We start from the raw sequence: 24,638 nt of genomic DNA, 5'->3' as shown, positions 1-24,638 counted from the left end.
ACATGGATAAGTCTAAGGAGCTATTTGATTATTCAGTGCCATGGATGTCAATCTGGCAGTCCAGACAACCAGAGGGAAAGATCAAGACATTGAATGCACTGATGCTCAACCATTTTTTTTACCCCTGAAGAGGAAGATGAGGGTGGGTCAGTGTGCCCTCCATGCAAACTCACTGTGACAGAGTCCAATCAGGAGAAGGATGATGAAGGGGAAGAAGAGGTAGAAGATGATGAGGTGCTTGACTCAACATGGACAGACAGGTAGAGTCATGATAGCAGCTCACAGGATGGGGGTAGGAAGAGCCAGACATTGAGGTGCAGCACCATGCTAAAACAGGGAGTAGTGTCGCAAACAAATATAAGGACTGTACCAACACCATCAGCTACTACTAGTTGCAGCAGCACAAACATCAGGCCCACAGCTTCGTCTGCTCCCAGGAATTGTGCAGCCAGGGCATTTTTTGAAACTACACATGATACGAGTGCAATACGAGTTTAAACCGCTGTAAGAACATAAACAACCTCAACACAATGTGTATGAACAGTCACATGAATTAACACTGCCAGCTGCCTCAGAAAGCCTACCTGGACCAGAGGGCAACGAGTCAGCCTCACCCTGCTCCTTCTTTCACTGTCTCTTCCTCTATCAAACTACTAATGACTACTTGTTCGTTAGTCTGTATGTGAGTGAGTGAGTCTCATAGCTCGGCTCCTGGGTAACATCATAGCTCCGCCCCCTGGCCACATCATAGCAAGTCCTAACACACTGAGAATACAACTAAGCTGTTATTGTGTCAGACACAACTCAGCGGTCTTGACTGGAGACACTGACCTACCGCCGCCACAGAGATCCAGTGGGCCGAAGGACCTGTGGTGATGTCTCTGCTGTGGGAGGAGCCGTTCTGGAGTTTGGTAGTACTGTATACTGGATAAGCTAACAGAAACTACCAGGATCTGTAATGACGTTCCCATCATGTGATCACCTGTGTGGGTGGAGTCAGGGATAACATGTCGAGGGGCTCATCACTTTATCCAGGAGCTGTGTGTGTCATGTGTGCAGTCAGCATAAATGTAGTAGAGCTGCGAGTGGCTGCTTGTCTAATGTGCTGTGCGTGTAATGTGTATAGTCAGCATGAAAGTATGACATGTAGCTCAGCTGTGTTTGTGACGCGCTTGTCAAGTGGCAGAGCTGAGTTTTTAACATGCGCATGTACTGTTGCACAGCTGTGTCTGCCACGTGCATGTCATATAGCAGAGCTGTGTCTGTGCTGTAATGCGCATGCCATGTAGCAGAGCTGTGTCTGTGCTGTGATGCGCATGTCATGCAGTAGAGCTGTTTATGTGCTGTGACACGAATGTCATGTAGTAGAGCTGAGTTTGTAAGATGCACATGTTCTGTGGCACAACTGTGTCTGTCTCATGCATATAATGTAGTAGAGCTGTGTTTGTACCATGGGCATGTAATGTCTGTCAGGCACATGTCATGTACCAAAGTGGTGTCTGTGACGCGCATGTCATGTAGCAGAGCTGAGTTTGTAACAGTGTGATTTTGATTTTACCGCCGTTTTCAGACACAGGTTAGTGGGTTTTTACGAACCCTATCCTTGTGATGGGTGATGAAGTGCAGTAAGCATGGCATAATAGAGCAGACAGAGCTCAAACGTCGTGGCGCTAGAAAGCACCACGTTCAAGCGCATGTTCGCTAAGCCCTATGGAAATCAAGAGGAGCATGATACGACGATTACTGTGGTGCTCAAGATGCCGCGGTAATCACGGTAAAAACGGATGTGTGAGAGTGGCATAATAGTAGGAATAATGAAAACATGGCTTGATGATAAATGCGATTGGGCGGTGAATTTACATGGTTACAATCTCTTCAGAAGAGACTGTGGGAACCAGAAAGAGGAAGGGGTATGTCTGTATGTTAAATCCCACTTAATACTGACACTACGAGAAGATAAAGGTGAAGGAGATGAATACATGGAATCTCAATGGGTAGGAATACAGGGAGGGGAAACTAATAAAATCCTGATAGGGGTTTTCTATAGACCACAAAAAATTATTGAAATAAGAAATTGAAAACTTATTAATAATACAAATAGAAAAGATGTTAAACCGCAATTAAGTAATTATTATGGGAGACTTTACTTATCCGAGTATAATATGAGAAGACGAAACCTGAGAATCTCACAATGATGATAAGTTCTTGAGAACAATTAAACATAACTAACTTACCCAACTTGTATGAGCCAACTAGAGAGAGGGCCACTCTGGACTTATTATTAACTAACAAACCAGACAGAATCACGTGGGTGCAGGTGCAGGGACATTTGGGAAATAGTGACCACAATATAATTATTTTCGAGCTGTCATTCAATAGTAAGCCTTATAGGGGTGCGACAAAAAACTAAACTGTAGTAAAGCTAATTTAATCAGCTCAGACTTAAGGCCCATTGCTGCTTCACGAGAGCTAGTATTGCTGGCTCACAGCGGGAAGGCTGCAGGAGATTTCGCTCCTCGCGCTCCCCACCCCCCTCTCCATTGAAATAACATAGTGTCTGTTCATTACTGAATGGCCACTATTTACACTGAGCAATCAGCGATCTGCTCATCATCCACGGTTTATGCAGCCAAAGAGCCCAGTTATTCCCTGTAGGGCTCCTTTACGAAGTAAGTATCCCTCTCTACTTTACTGGCATCTTTAGGTGTAAAAAGAGCACTTCTCAAAGAACCATTGGGTTCCTATAGAAGCTAGACAGAGCACACCTAACAAAGATAGGACATGCATGGCTACAATGCCAAAACGCAGGTCCGTGCTGCGTGCTGTGCAGGAGTTTTCATTGACTCCAATGGGAGCAGGAGTTTATGGAAACTCTTGTGCAATGAATAGATTCCCTGCAGCTTACAGCAGGGCATTTAAAACCTACTGCTCAGAAGCACATTTTAACTGTCCCGACGTAAACTCCTATTAATCCCCGCGGTAATGAGGGGACTCCCCAAGGGTTCAATTAATGCCTGCGGGGACTAACAGGAATTTACAATGAGACAAGGGGGCAGGGCTAGAGGGATCCACCCTTAGCTCCGCCCCCTCTAAGTTTTGCTATAGGGAATCTCTGTGAGAATCCCTATAGCCCCGCCCACTCTTTCAACCCATGCCAACTCTCTCTGCGCTATGGGGATATCACTCAGGATTTCCCCATAGCAGGGAGATAGTGGGGAGCTATGGTGGATTTCACCATAGCAGGGAGATAGAGCTGATCTATGGGGGATTTTCTCATAGCAAGGGAGAGAGAGTGGAGCAATGGGGGATTAACCCCGCTCCATCTCACCCTGCTATGGGGAAATCCCCCATAGCTCAGCTCCCTCTCTCCCTGCTCTCAGGAAAGAGTCACTCATCAGCACCAAATGACAGGTTGCATGCATCAAAGGAGCAATCATGTGGATTGGGGCCGATGTGACACTACCTTGGCTCCAATTCCAGATTATGGCCGCAAGCTGCAACAACATCCTATTTGTAACAGATATGTCCAGTCATGTTATCATAATCTCGAGATTATGACTTTTTTTCAAATATTAAAAAAATGTATTTCAAAATCTTCCTTCAATATAATATGAATATTTTTTTCAATATACCAGAATTGAGATAAAGTCTCATTTTTAGTCCATTTTGAGTCATGTGTAAAGGATAGAAACATGAATGCTTACAGTTGCTTTCGCATTTGAAAGCTAGAATTTATTGCCTGTCAATTTCAATTCTTCATGTTTAGTTTGTACATATTGCTTGCACAAATCCTAATTCGACATGTCCTTGTAATAAAATCTCTTTCATTTTACCATAGCCTAGAGACAACAAGCAACATCTGTGATCCTACGGAACATTATTCACAAAAACGCCACACACTGACTACTGGATCACTTGCAGACACGCAATCAATCCACTGAATGAATGTCGTGTTTGTCTAATGTTTCGATTCTCTATATTCTGCTTATAGGAGGTAAGTGCCTTTTAATCCATTTACAATAGCTTACATAGCACCAATATATTCTGTGGTGTTGTACAGTATGTCATCACTCACATCAGCATTTGCCTCTATGGTTGCCCCATAGCAAAGATTAAACTTAGCCCCCCATTATGGTGCTGGGTTTTTGACCTGAAGAGAGGGACATTCTGTATAGATTCGACCAGGGCTAAGGAGTCTGCATAGACTATTGGATAGAAAACACTATTAGAGGATACTGTGATTTAACGGAAAACTCATCACCGCATTTACTTACAACTAATATCTGGATGCTGTTTTCATATAAAATGCAGACATAAAACCAGCATGTATATATGAACCCTCAGAGACATTTATTGCAAGCCATGCAACATTTTCTGTTCAAAAGTATTTTATTTGCATAGTTTCAGATAAACAAACATACATTTGTCAGTTGCATAAAGAATTGGAATGATACGTAGTTGTATTGACATAAGCAAATAAATTCTTTTCACTATTAAGAGATCTGCTATGCTTCTTTTTTTTTCTTATTTGGGCACTTGGCTAAACTTATACTACAACACAAACATAACTGACAGACAGGGGGGTTCAGGGCGGGGGGGTAGGAGAGAGGGTAGGCTTGGAGTGGGGGTGTTATGACCATTGATTCTTTGGCGTCAATTTGAACACTGTATAAGGCGGTAGGGTCCAGCTCTGAGCAGCGCCATGCCCCAATCCCGAGGGCTTCCCGGGGAAGCTCCAGTGCCCTCTATAGGTGCCCTGTGGCCACCCAGGCCTTAAATCTTTCAGAAGCTCTGAAGGTAGACCACGCCTGCCAGGTATGATGGAATCTTACCTGGGAGTCGCCCTCCTCCGCTCCCATCTCGTCGAAACGCATGAGATCATTTAACTCTTCTACCCACTTCCCTCTCGAGGGGGGGAGGGGGGGGGTTGTGTTTTTCCAGAGTCTAGGGATGACTCTTCTGGTTGCTAGCAAAAAGAATCTCAAAACATTTTGCTTGATGTTTTTGATAGAACCTGGGAGGACTGAGAGGAGGGCCATCTCCTGAGTGAGTCTTAGTTGTGATTTGTAGATGTGGTTTTATAAATCAGTAATTTCCCCCCACAAGGCAGCCACACCCGGGAAGTTCCACCATATGTGGGACATGCTCCCAATGTCGGCATTACATCGCCAGCACGTTGGTGGTGTCTGTGGGAAGATTTTATGTAGGTGATCAGGAGTTCTATACCACCTAGCCAAAATTTTGAAATTTAGGTCCTGAGCCTTACCGGCCGAAGACATTTTGTGACATAGTGTCCAGGCTCTCTCCCAGTCCTCTTTCGGTAGACTGTGACCCAGTTCTTTTTCCTAGGCTTCTATGTATGTGGGGCTTTGGTCCTCTGCCTCCCGATTCAGCATCAGCTTGTATATAGTTGATATCATATGTCTCTGTATGTTTGAGGACATGACCATTTGTTCAAAGGGCGTAAGAGCCCCCGTTAGGTTCACCCGAGGAGCCAGGGACCCCACAAACCCTCTCAACTGAAAATATTGTAGCCAGTAGCCGGGACCAGATCCTCCGTCACCTATGATTTCATTGAATGGTTTCAGCCTCGTGTTGGACATGACGTCTCTAATTCATGGTATTGGTGTAGTCTGTAACCCTAGTATGGACGTTCCCCTTAGCGTTGTCTCGAATTGTGGGTTTGTTATGGGAGGTGTTAGAGGGCCAGGGACCGAGACCATGCATTCTTTATGCCCGAATTCTGTCCAGGTCTTAAATAGTTCCCCTACAAACGGAGATATGTCGGGGATCTTTTTTTATGACTCTAGGTGAGATCCACGCTGTTCCCCAGAGGGTCCCCGGGACCAGGGAGTGTTCCGCAGTGACCCAAAGTTTGTGGCTGTTCTCCTTGAGTAGGTCTAGCACACAATTTGTGAGGCAGGCTTTATAGTAGAGATTGAAATTAGTCAAGCTCAGGCCCCCCTTTTTTTTTTGTCTGGTGAGGAGTGAGTAACGCAGGCGTGGCTTCTTTCCCCTCCAGACAAACGCCGTGATGAGGGTCCAGAGGCGTTTTAGATAGTAATTTGGACGTTTCACCGGGACCGTCTGGCATATATAAAGAAATTTTGGCAGGGAGTCCATTTTGATTACGTTGACTCTGCCACTCCAGGACAGAAACAAGGAATTCCATTTGTTAAGGTCCCTTTCTAGTTCCGACAGGAATGGAAGAAAGTTCAGCTTGAAGGCCTGCGTAGTGTCTGCTGGGAGCTGAATGCCCAGGTGTTTTATCGAGGGCCATTTCCATCTAAATGGAAATTGCGCCTCTAGCTCCGATGCCTCGGTCTGCGACAGCGTCACATTCAGGATCTCCAATTTGTGGGCGTTTACTTTGTAGTTACTTACTCTACCGAAGCGTTTAAACTCTTGAAGAATTTCGGGTAGTCCTATGCGCGGGTTGGACAGGTATAATAGCAGGTCGTCTGTGAACAGGGCCATCTTATGTTCAACTTTCTCAGTTAAGATCCCCCTAACTGAGCCGCTTTGGCGAATCGCGTTAGCTAGCGTTTCCATCGTTAGAACGTATAGAAACGGGGAGAGGGGGCAGCCTTGTCTGGTCCTGTTTGTTATTTGGAAGGCATCCGACTGGGATCCATTTACCTGAATCCTGGTTGTGGGGTTTCGATATAGGGCCATTATTCGGTCTTTTGTCCTCGGGCCTACCCCTATTTTATCTAGTGTGGCCGCAAGAAAGAGCCAGCTGACCCTGTTGAACGCCTTCTCTGCATCGACCGCCAGGAGGCATTGTGGGTCACCCCTGTCCCTTGCTTTGGCAATCAATGAGAGGGATCGGACCGTATTGTCCCTAGCCTCTCGGCCGGGGACAAACCCCACTTGCTCTCCATGTATCAGCAGCGGTATGGTATTTTGAAGACGCGTGGCTATCAATTTAGCGAGTAGCTTTATATCTATGTTAAGAAGTGATATGGGTCTATAACTGCCGCAGACCGAGGCATCCTTCCCTGGTTTTGGAATAACTGAGATGTGGGCCATTAAGGAGTGTGTCGGGAATAGGCACCCTTGTTCCACCGCATTGAAAGCTCTAAGAATTAAGGGGGAGATTTCTCCTCTGAAGATTTTGTAAAATCTGGCTGTAAAGCCATGATTTTTGTGAGCTCCTCCTCACCAAAATCTTCGTCCAGGTCCGTTGCCTCCTCAACTGTCATTCTTTTGGGGGCGTTTGAGGTCAAATAGGCCTCAACTTCCCCATCTAGTCCCTGGGCGTCGGACTGCGTTTGGTCTCTGATGTTGTATAATTTAGAGTAATATTTTTTGAATTCTTCTAAAATGTCCGTTGTGGCGTGCATGTGCCCTCTGTCCTCAACCTTTAATTTGGTGACATGTGTGGGGGAAGTTCTAGGGTGGAGGGCCTTGGCCAACCAGCTTCCACATTTGTCCGCATATTCGAATGTCCCTCTCCGCAACTTATCTCTGTGTGCTAGCGAACGTTGGTCGAGGATTTTGAGAATTTGCTGCAGTACAGAGGAGATTTCGGCTTTAAGCACTTCGCTTTGGGATTTTTTATTGGCCTCTTCTTTGTTTTGCAAGTTTGAAATAAGTGTGCGTAGGTTCGTCGAGTTTTCTTTTTTAAGTCTGGAGCCATGTGAAATTAGGATTCCCCGGACCACACATTTTAATGCTTCCCATTGGACGGGGGCGGGCGTTTGGTCAGTCTGGTGATTCGCTATGAATCCAGTGATTGCTTCCTTAATGTCTGAGACACAAAGGGAATCACAGAGCAAGTTATCATTTAGTCTCCATGAGGTGATCCCCGCGTGGGTTGGCCGCACCAAAAACCCTCCGTAGACTGGGGTGTGGTCTGACCAGATAAACTCGCCCAGGGAGCACCTCGGGGAGCAATCCAGCAGTACCTGTGAAACCAGGAGCATGTCTATTCGTGTGTATGTATTGTGAACTGTTGAGTGAAATGTGTAGTCCCTGGTCCCCGGGTGAAGGATCCTCCACAGATCCACTAAATGTAGGGCGTTTAATGTTTTTTTAAGTCGCTGTAGTGCTGATCGGGGTACAGAGGTTCTACCTGACGAAGAGTCTATTTCTGGGTTCAGTACCAGGTTCCAGTCCAAGCCCAGGATGATTTTGGATCCGCTGGCGAAATCGGCCAAGTTCTTTAGGATCTTGATAGCTGTTGGTACTTGTTCCTGGTTGGGAAGATAAACATTAGCCAGAGTATACAACATGTCGGACATTTCTAATTTTAGGAAGATAAATCTGCCCTCTTGGTCTGTTGCCGAGTCTATTACATTATGTCTAAGGTTTCTGTGTAGGGCGATAAGACACCCCTCCCACTTGATGGGGGCTATGGAACCATGTGGGAAATAATTTGGAGCCGCAAGATGGAACATTGTCTGCTTTAAAGTGGGTTTCCTGGAACATAGCTACCTGAATTCTTTTCTTGTGAAGGTGTTAAAGTATCTGGCTCCTCTTCTGGGGAATGTTTAGGCCTTTGGCGTTGTAGGTACTACATGTCAGCTCAGCCATGGTAATCTTCGATGTTGTGGCGCCATCCCATGTAGTACCCACTACCCTCCACATTGGGGGGGGGATTTGGGAAAGGGGGGCGGGAGAGACACATGAGGTAAATCAAGCAAGAACAAAAACAACACTAAAAACAAATAACTCATATCAAACTGGTATACTATAATTTCCCGATAGTTTGAGAGGGCTATCTGTGCCATCGCTTTAAGCTATAGTGGCGAGAACTAACACACTTGTGAGCTTTTGCTCCCACCCCCTATGATATCAAACATTTTGTAATGCGTTTGGTTTCCAAGAAACCCCCCAGACCCCAAGATAGTCCCGGTCCCGTCGGCCCCTATGCTCCACTCTGCTGAACACGCGCACAGGCGCTAAGTGTTCATTTCAGCTTGGTTTCGTCAACTTGGTCTTCTGTGAATCTCGCATCTCCCGAGGTCTCTCTCTTCATCGTCTTGGTCTGCGTTCTACTGTCTGCCATTCGGGTCTTGAAGGGGGGGTTGGGAGAGAGGATGATTTGGGCCAGTCCGGCAGAGACACGAGTGGCAGCTCAAAGGTCCCGAGGAAGTTGGGCAAGTCACCGAGGCTTTGGAATGTAGCTGATTTGCCTCCTTTGTTGGCATGGAGCTGGAATGGGAATCCCCACCGGTAGACAATTTCTTTTTCCTGCAGTAGTGAGAGTAGGGGCTTCAGTGCTTTTCTCAGCTGGAGAGTGCGTCATGATAAGTCTGTTAGGACCATTAGTGGAGATCCTTTGTATGTCAGATCGCCTTCTTTTCTGGCTTGGTGGAGGATTTGTCCCTTTAGATTGTAAAAGTGCACTCTGCATATGATATCTCTCGGTCTGTTAGGGTCGGTGGGTTTGGGTCCCAGCGAGCGATGGATTCTGTCTATTTCTATTTCTGTGTCCGGGGGTCGCTGTAGCAAGTTATTAAAGAACTCTCTCGCCCATTTGCTCAGCTGTGTATTATCGATTTCCTCTGGGAGGCCTCTGATTCTTATATTGTTCCTTCGTTTTTTGTGCGATGCTTCCATCTTTTGGGAAAGGCCGTTGATTTTACTTTTGTTTGGGAGGGCTCGAAGGTGTTCCTTCCAATCCCATTCCCCGGGGGGATCGGGTCTCGAGGGCGAGGGGCTTATTCCTTCGCTCCCGTTCTTCTTCTTTTTTGTGGCGATATGCGGTGTGACGCTTGCAGCTGGTATTGGGGGCGAGGGTGCGGAATCCTCTGTGCTGGACCCCTCTGTAGCGCTAGTCTCGTTTGCAGACTTTCTTCCCCCAGGGCTGCTACGATCACTCCTCCTCTGTGAGGGTCTCTGAGGTCAGGGGGGCTGCAGGACATGAGGGCTACATTCCCCTGCTGCATTGCTCCTTGGGGTTCTCTCTCCCCTTTGTGCTGCTATTGGGGGATCTTCTGCCTCACTGTCTCTCGGGCCCTGGGTTTGGGTGTGGGGCTGTCCCTCTTGGGTCATGGATTTAGGGGCCATGGGAGTGCAGTCTTCACCCCATTCTACCGTCCTCTGCTCTGCCTCCGCCACTGCCAGGAGTGCCTGCACACTCGTCTCGGCTACTCCTGGTCTCTGGGCTGCCGCGGCTTTCATCCCCGCCTCCGTGCTTTCTGCAGAGCCGGCACCCGCCAGCGCCTCTCCCACGTGGGCTGCCTTCTTCAGTGCCGGCGGCGCCATCTTGGCCGCAGCACCTCGCTCCCCGCTGTCTCCTGCGTATCAGAGGAACGCCGACAGTCCTCTCCCCGGGCGAATCGGCGTCTTCCTGGTATGGTTCCGCGTCTTCCTCTTCACCATCGTGCCGGTAAGAGGGGTCTTGGGGTCCTTGCTGGGGTCGGAAACGGTTCCTGGGGTCGAGAGCGAAGTGAGTGCACGTCTCCGCCATGCAACATTTTGATAACAATGTCACAGACATTGTTTAAATTGGTGACAGTTTTTACCAAGGATCAGAATTTGCCCTTGTGACTTAACCCCTTAACACCACAAGGCATACATTTGTGCAGGATTTATATGGAACTGAAGCGCAACTGTTAACCCTCAAAATACCTTGATTGGTCTTCAGAGCATCCAAACATCCCCCCGCAATTACTATGGCATCTGGGGTCTTTCTGAAGGCTCCCAGGGCTGCCTATGAAAGCCTGTAGCGTGCCTTCATAGACTGCATCCCATTGAAGGCAATTGGGACGGATGCAGTAGCGCCCGCCCCTTCGAAAACAATGGCCATGGAGCTTCGGTCACGCGCATTTTTAACAATCATGGAGCGTCTTTTTGTTGTGCACATAGGTGCGCAAAAAACAACGCTTATCTCACTGAGCCCTAATGCCTAATTTCCCTTTTGGTGGTAGAGGAAGATGAAATACGTACTGCAAGATTTCCCCACAGATTGCTGCTGATCACTGGGGTTCCTAGCAGTATGCTACTTTGTGATCAGGTGATTGTCAAGAGACCCTTCTAAGAAATAAGCATTGTCTAAAGCAGCAAACTCCTTTTAAGTGTGATGAATAGAGATGAGCGAGCACCAAAATGCTCGGGTGCTCGTTACTCGAGTCGAACTTTCCGCGATGCTCGAGGGTACGTTTCGAGTAACGAACCCCATTGAAGTCAATGGGCGACTCGAGCATTTTTGTATATCGCCGATGCTCGCTAAGGTTTTCATTTGTGAAAATCTGGGAAATTCAAGAAAGTGATGGGAACGACACAGAAACGGATAGGGCAGGTGAGGGGCTACATGTTGGGCTGCATCTCAAGTTCCCAGGTCCCACTATTAAGCCACAATAGCGGCAAGAGTGGGCCTCCCCCCTCCCAACAATTTTTACTTCTGAAAAACCCTCATTAGCAAGGCATACCTTAGCTAAGCACCACACTACCTCCAACCAAGCACAATCACTGCCTGCGGGACACACCGCTGCCTCTTCTCCTGGTTTACATGCTGCCCAACAAAGTGCCCCTGCGCAGCCCTCAGCTGCCCTCATGCCACATACTGGCCTCATAGCCACACCCCCCTCATGTCTATTTATAAGTGCGTCTGCCATGAGGAGGAACCGAAGGCACACACTGCAGAGGGTTGGCAGGGCCAGGCAGTGACCCTCTTTAAAAGGGGCGGGGCGATAGCCCACAATGCTGTACAGAAACAATGAGAACTCCAATCCTGTACCACCTCAGTCAGGAGCTGCAAACGTGGGCATAGCAATGGGCAATCCATGTGCCACACAGTATTCACTCTGTCAAGGTGTCGCATAGCTCAATCCACACTGCAAGGGGAAAGCTGTCAGCGCTCTGCCCCCTACCCAAGTCAGTCAGTGCCTTTGTGCCAGACAGGTCAAACACCGCATTGGAAACTAAGTTTGCACCAACAGCATAGGTGGATCCTAGGAAACCCAATACATGAACAAAAAATTGATCTGAGCGGCCAAACATGGCAGACTTGCACCGCGCCCACGGCATAAGCCTCGGCCCACAGATTCAGCAATCCTAGGCTGGAAGCGGACTTTCACTGCACTCAGGACATAGGCCTCTGCACAAACCCTCAGCAATCGCGTGCCTACAGCGGACTCCAATGCTAGCATAGCTGTACACGTCTCATTAGCGCTGTATTGATCCTGTAGTTTGTCCCAATGCAGTGCCCCGGATAGTAGAGCTAATGTCAGATTAAATACAGCTGGGCTTTGGCCCACACTGCATGCCCCAGTCAGACCGGGGTTCTTTATAAGTAGACACAGGCAGGTACCACTCTGTGTGGACCGACAGCATGGGTGGGTCCCAGGAAGCCACCGGCGTTACACAAATAAATCCCATTGCATTGCCCAGCACAGCTGAGGTAACGTCAGATTAAATGCAGGTGTGCTTCGGCCCACACTGCATGCCCCAGTCTGACCGGGGTTTTTAATACATAGACACAGGCAGGTACAAATCCCTAATGTGAAGTCCGTGTGGACCCAAAGCATGGGTGGCTCCCTGGAACCCATCGGCGGTACATCAACAAATCCCATTGCAGTGCCCTGGACAGCAGGGCTAACGTCAGATACAATACGGGTGGGCTTCGGCCCACAGTGCATGCCCCAGTCAGACTGGTAATATGTACCTTAACAGTAACCGCATTGGTGGGAATGTGGTGGCAACTGCGGACCTAGTAGCGCGGTTTTATTTAGTTGGTTTTCGGAATGTGGCCAGGATTAAGTGGGCCGTGTCGGGGGGATGGTGGGGGGGGCTCTCTTGTTGTGTCATTAAAGGTGAAATTCTTGGACTGCCACCAGACGGACCAATGCAAAGGTATTTGCCAAGAATGTTTTCATTGTTGGAGGAGGAGGGGGATGTTTTTGAGGCACTACGTGTCCTCTCCACGTGTCCGTGGTTATATGCACCTTAACAGTAACCGCGTTGGTGGGAAATGGCCTCGCCGCCATCATGTCTTTGGGAAGCCTCCGATTCCACACCCCAGTGACATAGCATTAGCAGCGGTATAGGCAGAGCCCAGAATTAGTAACATTTCAGCGGTAGCATTAGGTACAGGCCCCAGGAACATATCACTAGCAGCATTATAGGGGGAGCACAGTATTAGTTCCATTTCAGTAGTAGTAGCAGTCCAGATAGGCCCCAGTAACAATTCCGAAGCAGCAGTATAGGGGGAGCACAGTCTTAGTTCCATTTCAGTAATAGTAGCAGTCTAGACAGGCCCCAGTAACAATTCCGAAGCAGCAGTATAGGGGGAGCACAGTATTAGTTCCATTTCAGTAGTAGTAGCAGTCAAAACAGGCCACAGTAACATTCCCGTTGCAGCAGTTTAGGGAGATAACAGTCTCTTTCACATTTCAGTAGTTGCAGTATAAACAAGGCCCCAGTTACATTTATGTAGCAAAAGTGTAGGCCAACCCCACACACCTTGCTGTACCATGAGTGCAGGCGAAGCCCATAAAAATTACTAGGATTACACTGTAGGCGAGGGCCCAAAAAAATTGGTGTACCAACAGTACAAATGTACCTCAGAAAAATTGCCCATGCCCAACCAAGAGGGCAGGTGAAACCCATTAATCGCTTTGGTTAATGTGGCTTAATTTATAACTAGGCCTGGAGGCAGCCCAGTTAAAATTAAAATTGGTTCAGGTGCAAGTTTCAACGCTTTAATGAGAATTGAAACGTATAAACATTGTTTACAAAAGTAATATGACTGAGCCTTGTGGGCCTAAGAAAAATTGCCCATTCGGCGTGATTACGTGAGGTTTCAGGAGGAGGAGCAGGAGGAGGAGGATGAATATAATACACAGATTGATGAAGCTAAAAGGTCCCCGTTTTTTATGGTGATAGAGAACGATGCTTCCATCCGCAAGTTTCCAAGGACCTGGCAGATGTCTGCCAACCAGGCCCACTCTTTTGTAAAGAATTGAGGAGGCTGACTCCCACTACGCCGCCCATGTTGGAGTTGGTATTCCACTATAGCTCTACGCTGCTCATAGAGCCTGGCCAACATGTGGAGCGTAGAGTTCCACCGTGTGGGCACGTCGCACAGCAGTCCGTGCACTGGCAGATTAAACCGATGTTGCAGGGTCCGCAGGGTGGCAGCGTCCGTGTTGGACTTGCAGAAATGTGCGCTGAGTCGGCGCACCTTTCCGAGCAGGTCGGACAAGCTTGGGTAGCTTTTCAGAAACCGCTGAACCACAAAATTAAAGACGTGGGCCAGGCATGGCACGTGCGTGAGGCTGCCGAGCTGCAGAGCCGCCACCAGGTTACGGCCGTTGTCACACACGACAATGCCTGGTTGGAGGCTCAGCGGCGAAAGCCAGCGGTCGGTCTGCTCTGTCAGACCCTGCAGCAATTCGTGGGCCGTGTGCCTCTTCTCTCCTAAGCTGAGTAGTTTCAGCATAGCCTGCTGTCGCTTGGCCACCGCTGTGCTGCCACGCCGTGCGACACCGACTGCTGGCGACGTGCTGCTGCTGACACATCTTGATTGCGAGACAGAGGTTGCGTAGGAGGAGGAGGGTGGTTTAGTGGAGGAAGCATACACCGTCGCAGATACCAGCACCGAGCTGGGGCCCGCAATCCTGGGGGTGGGTAGGACGTGAGCGGTCCCAGGCTCTGACTCGGTCCCAGCCTCCACTAAATTCACCCAATGTGCCATCAGGGAGATTTAGGGGCCCTTCCCGCCTGTGCTTGTCCACGTGTCCGTTGTTAAGTGGACCTTGGCAGTAACCGCATTGGTGAGGGCGCGTACAATGTTGCGGGAGACGTGGTCGTGCAGGGCTGGGACGGCACATCGGAAAAAGTAGTGGCAACTGGGAACCGAGTAGCGCGGGGCCGCCGCCGCCATCATGTTTTTCACGGCCTCCGTTTCCACAAGCCTATACGGCAGTATCTCCAGGCTGATCAATTTGGCTATGTGCACGTTTAACGCTTGAGCGTGCAGGCGCGTGGCGGTGTATTTGCGCTTGCGCTCAAACAGTTGCGCTAGTGACGGCTGGACGCTGCGCTGAGAGACATTGCTGGATGGGGCCGAGGACAGCGGAGGTGAGCATGTGGGTGCAGGCGGGGAGACGGTCGTGCCTGTGTCGTGAGAGGGGGGTTGGATCTCAGTGGCACGTTGGGGCACAGGGGGAGAGGCAGTGGTGCAAACCGGAGGCGGTGAAGACGGTCACTGCCAGGCCAAATATAGTATATTTTTCAACTTTTTGGGAAAACGCCCACTGCCTCTGATATACACTGTATTTCGATTTCTCTGTTGGAGGCTGACTACGCTTACGGAACGCACAGCAGAGCCAGGAAACAATTATGCGCAAGGCTGGGTATTAATCAGGGACTACTCCCCCCAGCAGACACGGCGTAAACTGAAGACGGTTACTGCCAGGCCAAATATAGTATATTTATCAACTTTTTGGGAAAAAGCCCACTGCCTCTGATATACACTGTATTTCGATTTCCCTGTTGGAGGCTGACTTCGCTTACGGAACGCACAGCAGAGCCAGGAAACAATTATGCGCAAGGCTGGGTATTAATCAGGGACTACTCCCCCCAGCAGACACGGCGTAAACTGAAGACGGTCACTGCCAGGCCAAATATAGTATATTTTTCAACTTTTTGGGAAAAAGCCCACTGCCTCTGATATACACTGTATTTCGATTTCCCTGTTGGAGGATGACTGTGGTTACTAAAAGCCCAGTGCAGCCAGGAAACAATTATGCGCAAGGCTGGGTATTAATCACCGACTACTACCCCCAGCAGACACGCAGTAAACTGAAGACAGTCACAGGCAGGCCAAATATAGTATATTTTTCCACTTATGGGAAAAAGCCCACTGCCTATATAGCCAGTATATCTCTTTCCCTGCCTCACCAGTATTGCCCCTATACTGAGTAAAATGACTGCAGACTGAGGACGCTATGGTCTGCACGCCCGATATACAAAAAAAAAAAACTGTGCAACACTGCTAAAAGCAGCCTCAACAGTACTGCACACGGTCAGATGTGGCCCTAAGAAGGACCGTTGGGGTTCTTGAAGACGAATATAACACCTAACACTCTCCCTATAGCAGCTACAGCAAGACAGCACTTTCCCTGATCTCTCTCAGCATGCATCTGTGGCGAGCCGCAGGCGGGGCAGATTTTAATACTCCGGTGGCACCTGATCTCCCCAGCCACTCACTGCAGGGGGGTGGTATAGGGCTGGACTGTCACAGGAGGAAGTTGTAATGCCTTCCCTGTCTTTCTATTGGCCAGAAAAGCGCGCAAATTTCTCAGGGAAGGAAATGAAAGTGACTCGAACACCGCGTGGTGCTTGTCTCGAGTAACGAGCATCTCGACTACCCTAATGCTCGAACGAGTATCAAGCTCGGACGAGTACGCTCGCTTATCTCTAGTGATGAACATTATTTTTTGCAGGATTAAAAGAAAATCAAACTCTTATCAAGCAAGCTAGCTGCCCCTCCTCCCCCAATGGCGAATGGGGAAAAAAGCTGTCAGTATGCCCAATCCTATGTTACCACAGCCACTTTATGCCACAAAGATCTGGTCCCCTCTTCACTTTGAAATAAGTATGCAAGCTTAGCCAACAGCAATGTAATGTGTATGATTAGCCTGAGACTATAAACCAAATAGACCCTGATGCAAAATCTGTAACAGCGCCTCCCCATTTGCTTTTGTTGTAAAGGGACTTTTAGGATGCCTTGATGGCACTGCTACTTCTGCACCCCTCTTATCTATGTCCCTGCCTGTTTCTGGTACTGAAGCTCACCTATTGCACAGCCTTATTCACTTGCAATACCAGACACAGCCTCATGAATATTGACAGCGCTAAAGGGTCAGGTACGGAAATGAAGGCTTTAGAACTTACTAACCCTACATATTGATAGCCACTGCATAACTTAGAATCCTTTTTCTCTCCTTCCATGGGTTTCAGTACAATACTTTGTATTCGGAAACATTTCATTGTTATTGTTTTCATTTTGCTCGAAGGCACAATGTTTGATACTATAAAATGTATGTAGTCCACAATGGAACGGCTTTTTGAAGCTAAAGTTTACTGCTTGGGGCTAACAGACAGTGCATTAAATATTTCATGATCAAATATGTCACAATACTCAGGACAATAATCAGAACTGCTTCAAATGGACTCATTTTGATAGGATAACAAAAGCACATAATTTTATACAGTCTTCATTAGTCAAGTTTAGCACATCCCCCTCTTACTGAGGCTCATTTATCTGCTGTAATTAATCTACTTTTTTCACTCCTTATTTCCTCGCCATAATGGACATCATCACTATATGTGTTGGCTTTTTTGAATATACAAATAGAACATGGCGGGGTTAAAGCAGCCTCTGATGAGACAGAAGGGTGATTGAATGGAGTGTGATCACGTCCTTTCACGCATGTTCCTGCACATTGTACTGTACATTTTTTGCGCTGCTGGGCCCATTGTGAGGGAATCCATTGAAATGAATGGGTTCTTTTGGATGTGGTTTGTGCGAGTGATTCAGTGCGCGCAAAAATGCAAGCACAATCACTCGTGCGATGGAACCCTGAAGCTCATGTATGGACTGTTCCTTAAATGGTTATCGGGTTTAGAAATCACATTATCACATAATCTCTTAGGGAATTCTGAGTTACTACAGAAGGGATTCCTCTGTTCAGGATCTTCACCTTAGTGGCCAGAGTAGAGAGCAGTTATAAAGTATATCTCTTACTCTGGAGGACTTGACCAATCCTGCATTACATAGTCAATCCATGGGTTTGAATGAGAACTGTGTAATGCTTATTTTCCCCTGTGTTGGCACTGTAGGGAAATTGAACACATACTAACAGGTTTCAGACAGACTAGAACTAATCAATGAGGGTCCGAACAGGGCAAACACTTTGTGATGAGCCTATTGTCCAGGGGTCCTGCTAACAAGTAGGAATTTTTCAAAGTGGAGAACTCTTTAACTAGGGGATGGATGGATGAATTAGTTAACAGACAAGTATAACTCAAGAACTTATGTTTTTTCAAGGAAATGCCCTTAATATGGTACTGTTATGGCATGCAGGTCGCAATTAGGAAGTAGAACTCGGTGGCATCCTGATGTCAGCCCCGATCTAAGTCATACAGCGCTTGTCAGTGTTACTGGTCATGGCAGAAGGCCCTTAGGTGCCATCTGTTGGAAATCCATCAGTGTTTAATGTTCCCATCTTTACACTGCTTCAGCATCTTCTATAGTGTATGGGCTGATTGGCCAACAGGTAGATATTTTTCCTAGCAGCCCAAACAGCCTTTATTGATTTGTATTTGTTCCGGGTCAGCCCCAACATAGGCGCTGGTTATTCTCCTGACTTAATGCTGTATGGAATTCTGTATCCTGTATGGATCCAGTTTCATCTTTTTTTGAGCCCTGTCTTATCTGTTCCCTCCCTCGTAAGGGTTCTTGGATGCCTGAAGTCTTGTCTCTTCCCTCCTTAGTACTAGCTTACTTCTTGCCAGTAGGAGCATATGGTATGTAGTATAAAACGTAATGAAATATACAATAACAATGTTACTCCACAAGCCAAGCTTTAATAACCGTCCAGGATTCTGGCAACACTCCCATAGCCAGTGGTGTAATTTTAAAATTCTGGACCCCATTGCAAAATATTTTAAAGGACTCCCAACTATCACCTGTCTTTAGTAGAACTAGTCTCCTCATATAGAGCAGAGGGGTAAGGCTTGAGGGCCTAGATTTGAATGAAACCATTGCCCTATCAGCAGATGTGCTCTCTTTTACTGCAAATCACTTTTACTGCTATCCTTTTTGCTGGATGTGAATTTTTTCTCCTCTCTTCACATGGTTTATGGCACTGACTTCTGGATAAGTGTCCCGGTTTTCTCCCCTGTATGCTAACAGAATCTATTTTACAATTGAGGGCAAAATTTCCAAATAATAGCCCTCTACATGTCGATTTCACTCACTTTCTAATGGATTATGAGCATTTCTGATATGTCCATGAGTCTAGTGGTCTAGCCAGGAACATAACTATATGGGTTGCAGCAGTTGCACCAAGGCCCGGGTACCTGAGGGAACCCAAAGGTCACTCTGACCCATAAGATGACATATGGCACATTGGATCTTGTTACAGATTTTGCATTGGGAACCAGGAGCTTCAAGTTATGCCTCTGGTCCAGTGATATCCAGTGAGAAGTACATTTTACATTGTCACAGAAATGAGGAAGAGATCTTTGGTATCAAATCTGCAGGTTGGTACTGGATTTATCCATATGTCTATAATGCAATGTGCCTTGGATGCTCATTGACCAAAGCTAAGGTAAGTTTCACTAGGTTCAAATTATAAAAGCATTCTTGAAATTACCAAAAAAGCATAAAGAACCAGCTAATTATACAAACGTCACAAAGTTGCCTCCAGCTGCTCATGTCATTACCTTGGCAAGTGATCCATGCCCTGTTGGTTCACATTGTTGTTTAATTAAAAGTACCATTTGACCTATTTTTAAGTCTATGAAATGTAAGTTTACCCCTGGAGGATATTTGTTCCTCGCTACCTATAAATTAATGATCCAAGACAAATACATGCTGACATTCTTTATTATACCCACCCTCACTTGTGTTCTTGCCATGTATAAATACGTTCTGTCAGAACACATTAAAAAATCATAAAAGTCCATTTCACTAATTACATTCTACTTGTTTTATTACATTCTTAAAGGAAACATCTGATTAATTGTGATATTTATTGCATAATTTCAAGTAATGACACAATTAGGAATTTACAAGTAATTGCATATATCGGAGATATTCGGGATATCTGAAGAATCGGGTAGGAAAAGACATTTAATATTTTAGCAAAGAAATTCAGTGGACCTTCTTGGTAGTAAAATGGAACTAAACAGGCACCATACTATGCAATGCTTCAAGATCAGAATAGCTCCATACTGTTTTTGACGGAACTGAAACAGTCGAACCCTCTTTCAGGTCAAACTTTGCTAAAAGTTTGGTTCGGCATGAACCAAAACCTCAAATGGTTTGTTTCGGACAAACCCATTCAAATTCCTCCTACTCCTAAATGTGGCTCAGTGGTTAACACTTCTACCTTGCAGCACTGGGGTCCTAGGTTCAAATCTGACCAAGAATAACATCTGCATGTATGTTGTATGGGTTTCTGCAAACATTCATACAAACTCTATGCACATGGTCAGATTTGAACCTAGGACCCCAGTTCTACAAGGTAAAATTGATAACCACTGAGCCACCATGCTTCTTCCATCTCTCTCCTCCGCAGAGGAAAATGAGATTTTCTTCATAATAAATCTATCTCAATGGTTAGTCCTGTTGCTTTGCAGCGCTGGGGTCCTAGGTTCAAATCTGACCAAGGCCAAATCTCCATAGATGCTTGTGTAAGTTTCTACAAACTTTCATACAAAGTACATGCAGATGTTGTCCTTGGTCAAATTTGTACCTAAAACTGCAGTACTGTAAGGCAATAGTGTTAGCCACTGAGATATCATGCTTTTTGAGTAGGAAGAAGAGGAAATTTTCTACGTCTCCTTCAGAGGAATAAGAGGCATAGAGGAGGGGTAGGAGAAGAAGGAAAAGAAGGAAGAGCAAGCATGGTGGCTCAGTGGTTAGTCCTGTTGTCTTGCAGTGCTGGGGTGTAAGGTTCAAATCTGATCAACAACAACATCTGCATAGAGTCTAAATGAATGTTTGTAGAAACTCACTCAAATATTCATGCAGATGTTGTTCTTGGTCAGATTTGAACCTAGGACCCCAGTGCTAACCACTGAGCCACATTTATTATATAGGATGACCTTTATGGCTCTTAGCCAGTTTTATACACCTGTTTTAGGGATATTGGTAAAGTTCCAGTTTAGTTCAAACTAATTTGGGCATTTTTCCAAATTTGTCAAACTGACTAAACTGAACTTTTCAAAAGTTTGCTCAACACTGTTCCATACTTGTGGTATGCCATGGACCCAAACAATACCACTGGCAGTGCCCATCTAGCTGTGGCCCATACAATTTAAGGGAAGATTCAGACAATTAGCATGGGTATTTAATTGGTAAAAAAACGCCTGTCTTTCAGAGTATTACATTGGCAAAGTTATCAAACACTGTCAATAAGTGAGTTATGTTAAAACTGAAGTTCTTGAACTTATTGACTGCTATCTCTCTGTGCAGGGATGAACTGTTTCTTTGGACACTGGATGAAAGTAGATCCATTTTATTTTTCTGGTACATAATGTACTGTACAGGATCTTGAAAAAGTCACTATCCTCAATATAGAAAGTTATTCCCATCTACCAGTAGTTTTTCCTGACTTTCATAAGAGAATGAATTTTGGCTTTATAACTTTTCATATGAGGATTTGCTTTATCTGTATTAGTTTTAAGCTTCTAAGTCTTTAATCTTCATTTTTTTATTATTTTAGGTTCACATTTTCGAGCTTCAAAACTAATTACCAGTTTTCTATAGAGCTACGATCTCTAGTTACAGTGTTTTCAAATTACAATGGTTACCCTGGAACAAGTCACTATTGTAAGATGAGGAACCATTATGCAGTGTAAAAATAAGAGGAGCAGCAATGAACAAGCATGTAAAATGTTACATTAAATGATTATGTCATATATTGCATCCACCTTGTAAAGTCGGTGTTCTGTCTTTAAATAAAGCTTAAAAAGTTTGTTCACCCTTCAATACCATTTTGTATTTAAAGTTTAGCTTCAATAAAAAACAAAATTCATATGATGTAGTGCTTACTATAAGATGTAAAGGGGTATTCCCATTGCATAAGGTGATGGCATATCCATAGGATATACCATCAGTCTATGATTGGAGGGAGTGCAATCTTCACTGATCCGGAAAATGATCCTGAATCAGCATTGTGGGCCCTGTGCTGTTTTCCAGCACATGAGCGTCCCCAACCATCCAGCTGTGCATGGAACTGCAACCGCCGCATTTGCTGGAATGAACCTTTGTTGCACTTCCCCTGCGCAACAGTTAGCTGGGGCGCCACTGTGCAGGAGAAGACTAAATTGGCCATATCACTAATGCAGGATGATTCTCAGGATCAGCGGGGGTTGGCCTGTGATTGGTTGAGCAGTCATGTGCATGCATTTCTGAGGAGGTCCACTGACATGCCAGAATGCGCTTAACCTTTTCCAATCCACTGTCTGTCTTTTCCTACATACTGATTAAAGCCTGTGCAGCTCTGATGTCAGAAGACATCCGTCAGGGTATTCTTACTCTATATTGCCAGCTGCTGTGTTGTCGAGGGCCTCTCAGGCATGTCACATACTGCAGTACTGGCTCTAGCCAGCAGATGGTGCCATTGTATAATGGCAGAAAGAGAAAGCCCCCTAGGAAACCTTGAATGCAAAATTGGATTGCAAAGGGTTAATACATGAAGTGGCGTGTGTCTCTTCATGTATTAGGTGTGCTGGGGAAAATTATACGAAGACCAGGAATGAAAAGGATGCACTTACTAAATTTCAACTAAGGAGAAAAGCTGGTTACTTAAAAGCTGTGATCAAGAAAGAAGTGTTTTTCGAAACGTGTCTGAGCGTAGATGTGGTGTTACATTACGATTTGTAATTTTATGGGTTTTTTGGAATAAAAAAGAATAAAGGGAATGTTTTTAAGGAGCTGGCTTTTCTCCTCTGTTGTTGTAATTTAAGCCGTTTGACTCATAGTCAGCCTGAGCACCTTAGAACCTTCAATCTAACTACTACTTACTAACCAGATGAAGGTAACGTTGTGTTATGTATTTTAAACTTCCTTTGTTCTAGGTGTAATGATTTGCTCCCCAGCCCCACCCTTATCTACACAATTTCTTAGGATCCCAATTGTATCATGTATCTTCATTTTTTACAGATGTGTCTGTAGAAAGTGCACTTCTGATTCCTATCACATTAATAAGATTACTCCAAGGTGGTACAACAAGGAGCAAATGAAGAAAAGTCCTACAGTATTTTATATAGTGTCATTAAACCCTTTTGAAAAATGCTCATTAATGAATTTTATTAACAATTAAAGCTGAAACTTAATTCTATAAATGTATGTTAACGTGACTTCAATGTTTTGACGGAGGGAGAGCAACACGTTCCTTGAAATGACATTTCTCAAAGCAACAGCTTAACAGATTGGCATTTGGAACATCAAGTGTTATTTTGACAGCTGAGACAATCCGAAGTAGTTGTATTATGGCAGCAAAATCGTGTTTCCCATTCTAGATTTTGTACCAATGATGTTTTTATTCATATTAAAGAAAACAGAGTTTTAAAAAGTTCTTTTTTTGATCAGGTTAAACTATTTTATGTTTAATCTGTTTATTGGTTTTCCAAGAATAAGGATAATCATCACAAACAATAAAAACAGAAATATATAAAACCAGTCGGATATATGAGGAGCAGTATACACAAGCTAAAAAGGTGAAGACAGTACTGCACAGTCCACAGTAAGATTGTCCATTTTCCTTGACAGGTAGGAGAAGAAACCACAATAGTGCTTCCACTAGAGGATGGTAACCAGGACCATACAACAGAACCACAGGTGTAGAGCACATCCAAACCATGATTAAGAGTTTAAAGGTATAACTCGCCCTACATGAAATACACAATGCGAGTCAAAAAGAGAGAAAAAAGAAGGCACAGCAAAGTAAACACATAAGGGTGAAGAGGGGATAAAAGGAAGAAGGGGAAAAAAGGGTGAATGGAAATAGAGGAGGAGAGTAGTACAATCCCTACATAGCTTAAGTCAAGAAGTCTTGTAATTCCAACATATCAAAGAAAGAAGACCAAGAGAACCACAGGTCCAAATTGTTATGAGGATCAGGTGAGTCCTCAGCTATTAATTCTTCCTCCTTACGCATCAGATGGTTCAATTGCTGGACAAATTCTACGATGGAGTGAAGTTGAGTACTCTGCCAGTGACTCCGAATCACTGCTCTCCCTGCTTTGAGGAAAAGGCATAAGAGATCTTTCTTGACCTAGAAAAGGTGACCTGGGATACTGGAGACAAAAGCCAGTTGTGGATATTACAAAACTGAGTGACATGTTACCCTCTTCTACAGACAGAAAACTGCACTCTAGAAAAATATAAGATCTGGGCACTTCCAACAAATATGGAGCATCGTTCCTACTGGATATCCACAGTGCCAGCACAAACCAGAAACTGTCGGAATAATGCGATGAATGAGGACTAATGATGAGCGAACGTACTCGGTTCGGGTGTTTTTGGACTCGAGCACCGCTATTTCCGAGTAACTGACTACTCGGACGAAAAGATTCGGGGGGCGCCGGGGGGCGGCGTGGTGGAGTGGGGGGTAGCAGTGGGGAACAGGGGGGAGCTCTCTCCCCCCCACTCCCCTCTGCAACTCCCCGCGTACCCCCGGCGCCCCCCGAATCTTTTCGTCTGAGTAGTTAGTTACTCGGAAAAAGCGGTGCTCGAGTCCAAAAACACCCGAAAAGAGTATGTTCGCTTATCTCTAATGAGACCAAACTTCTGTGCCATCTAGATAGTCATTTACAATTTCTCTCTTGACCGTACATGCTATCAACATCTTATGCAAGAGCACAAATGCCTTGTCCCAGTCAGAGTCCTGAACTGAAGCTGACAACTTCCTCTTCTAGTAGGAGGCTAAGGGAGCATTTCCAGG

This window comes from Eleutherodactylus coqui, chromosome 7, assembly GCF_035609145.1.
Source record: "Eleutherodactylus coqui strain aEleCoq1 chromosome 7, aEleCoq1.hap1, whole genome shotgun sequence".
Classification (NCBI taxonomy): domain Eukaryota; kingdom Metazoa; phylum Chordata; class Amphibia; order Anura; family Eleutherodactylidae; genus Eleutherodactylus; species Eleutherodactylus coqui.
The sequence above is the reverse complement of the archived record's forward strand: the minus strand, read 5'-3'. Positions refer to the sequence as shown.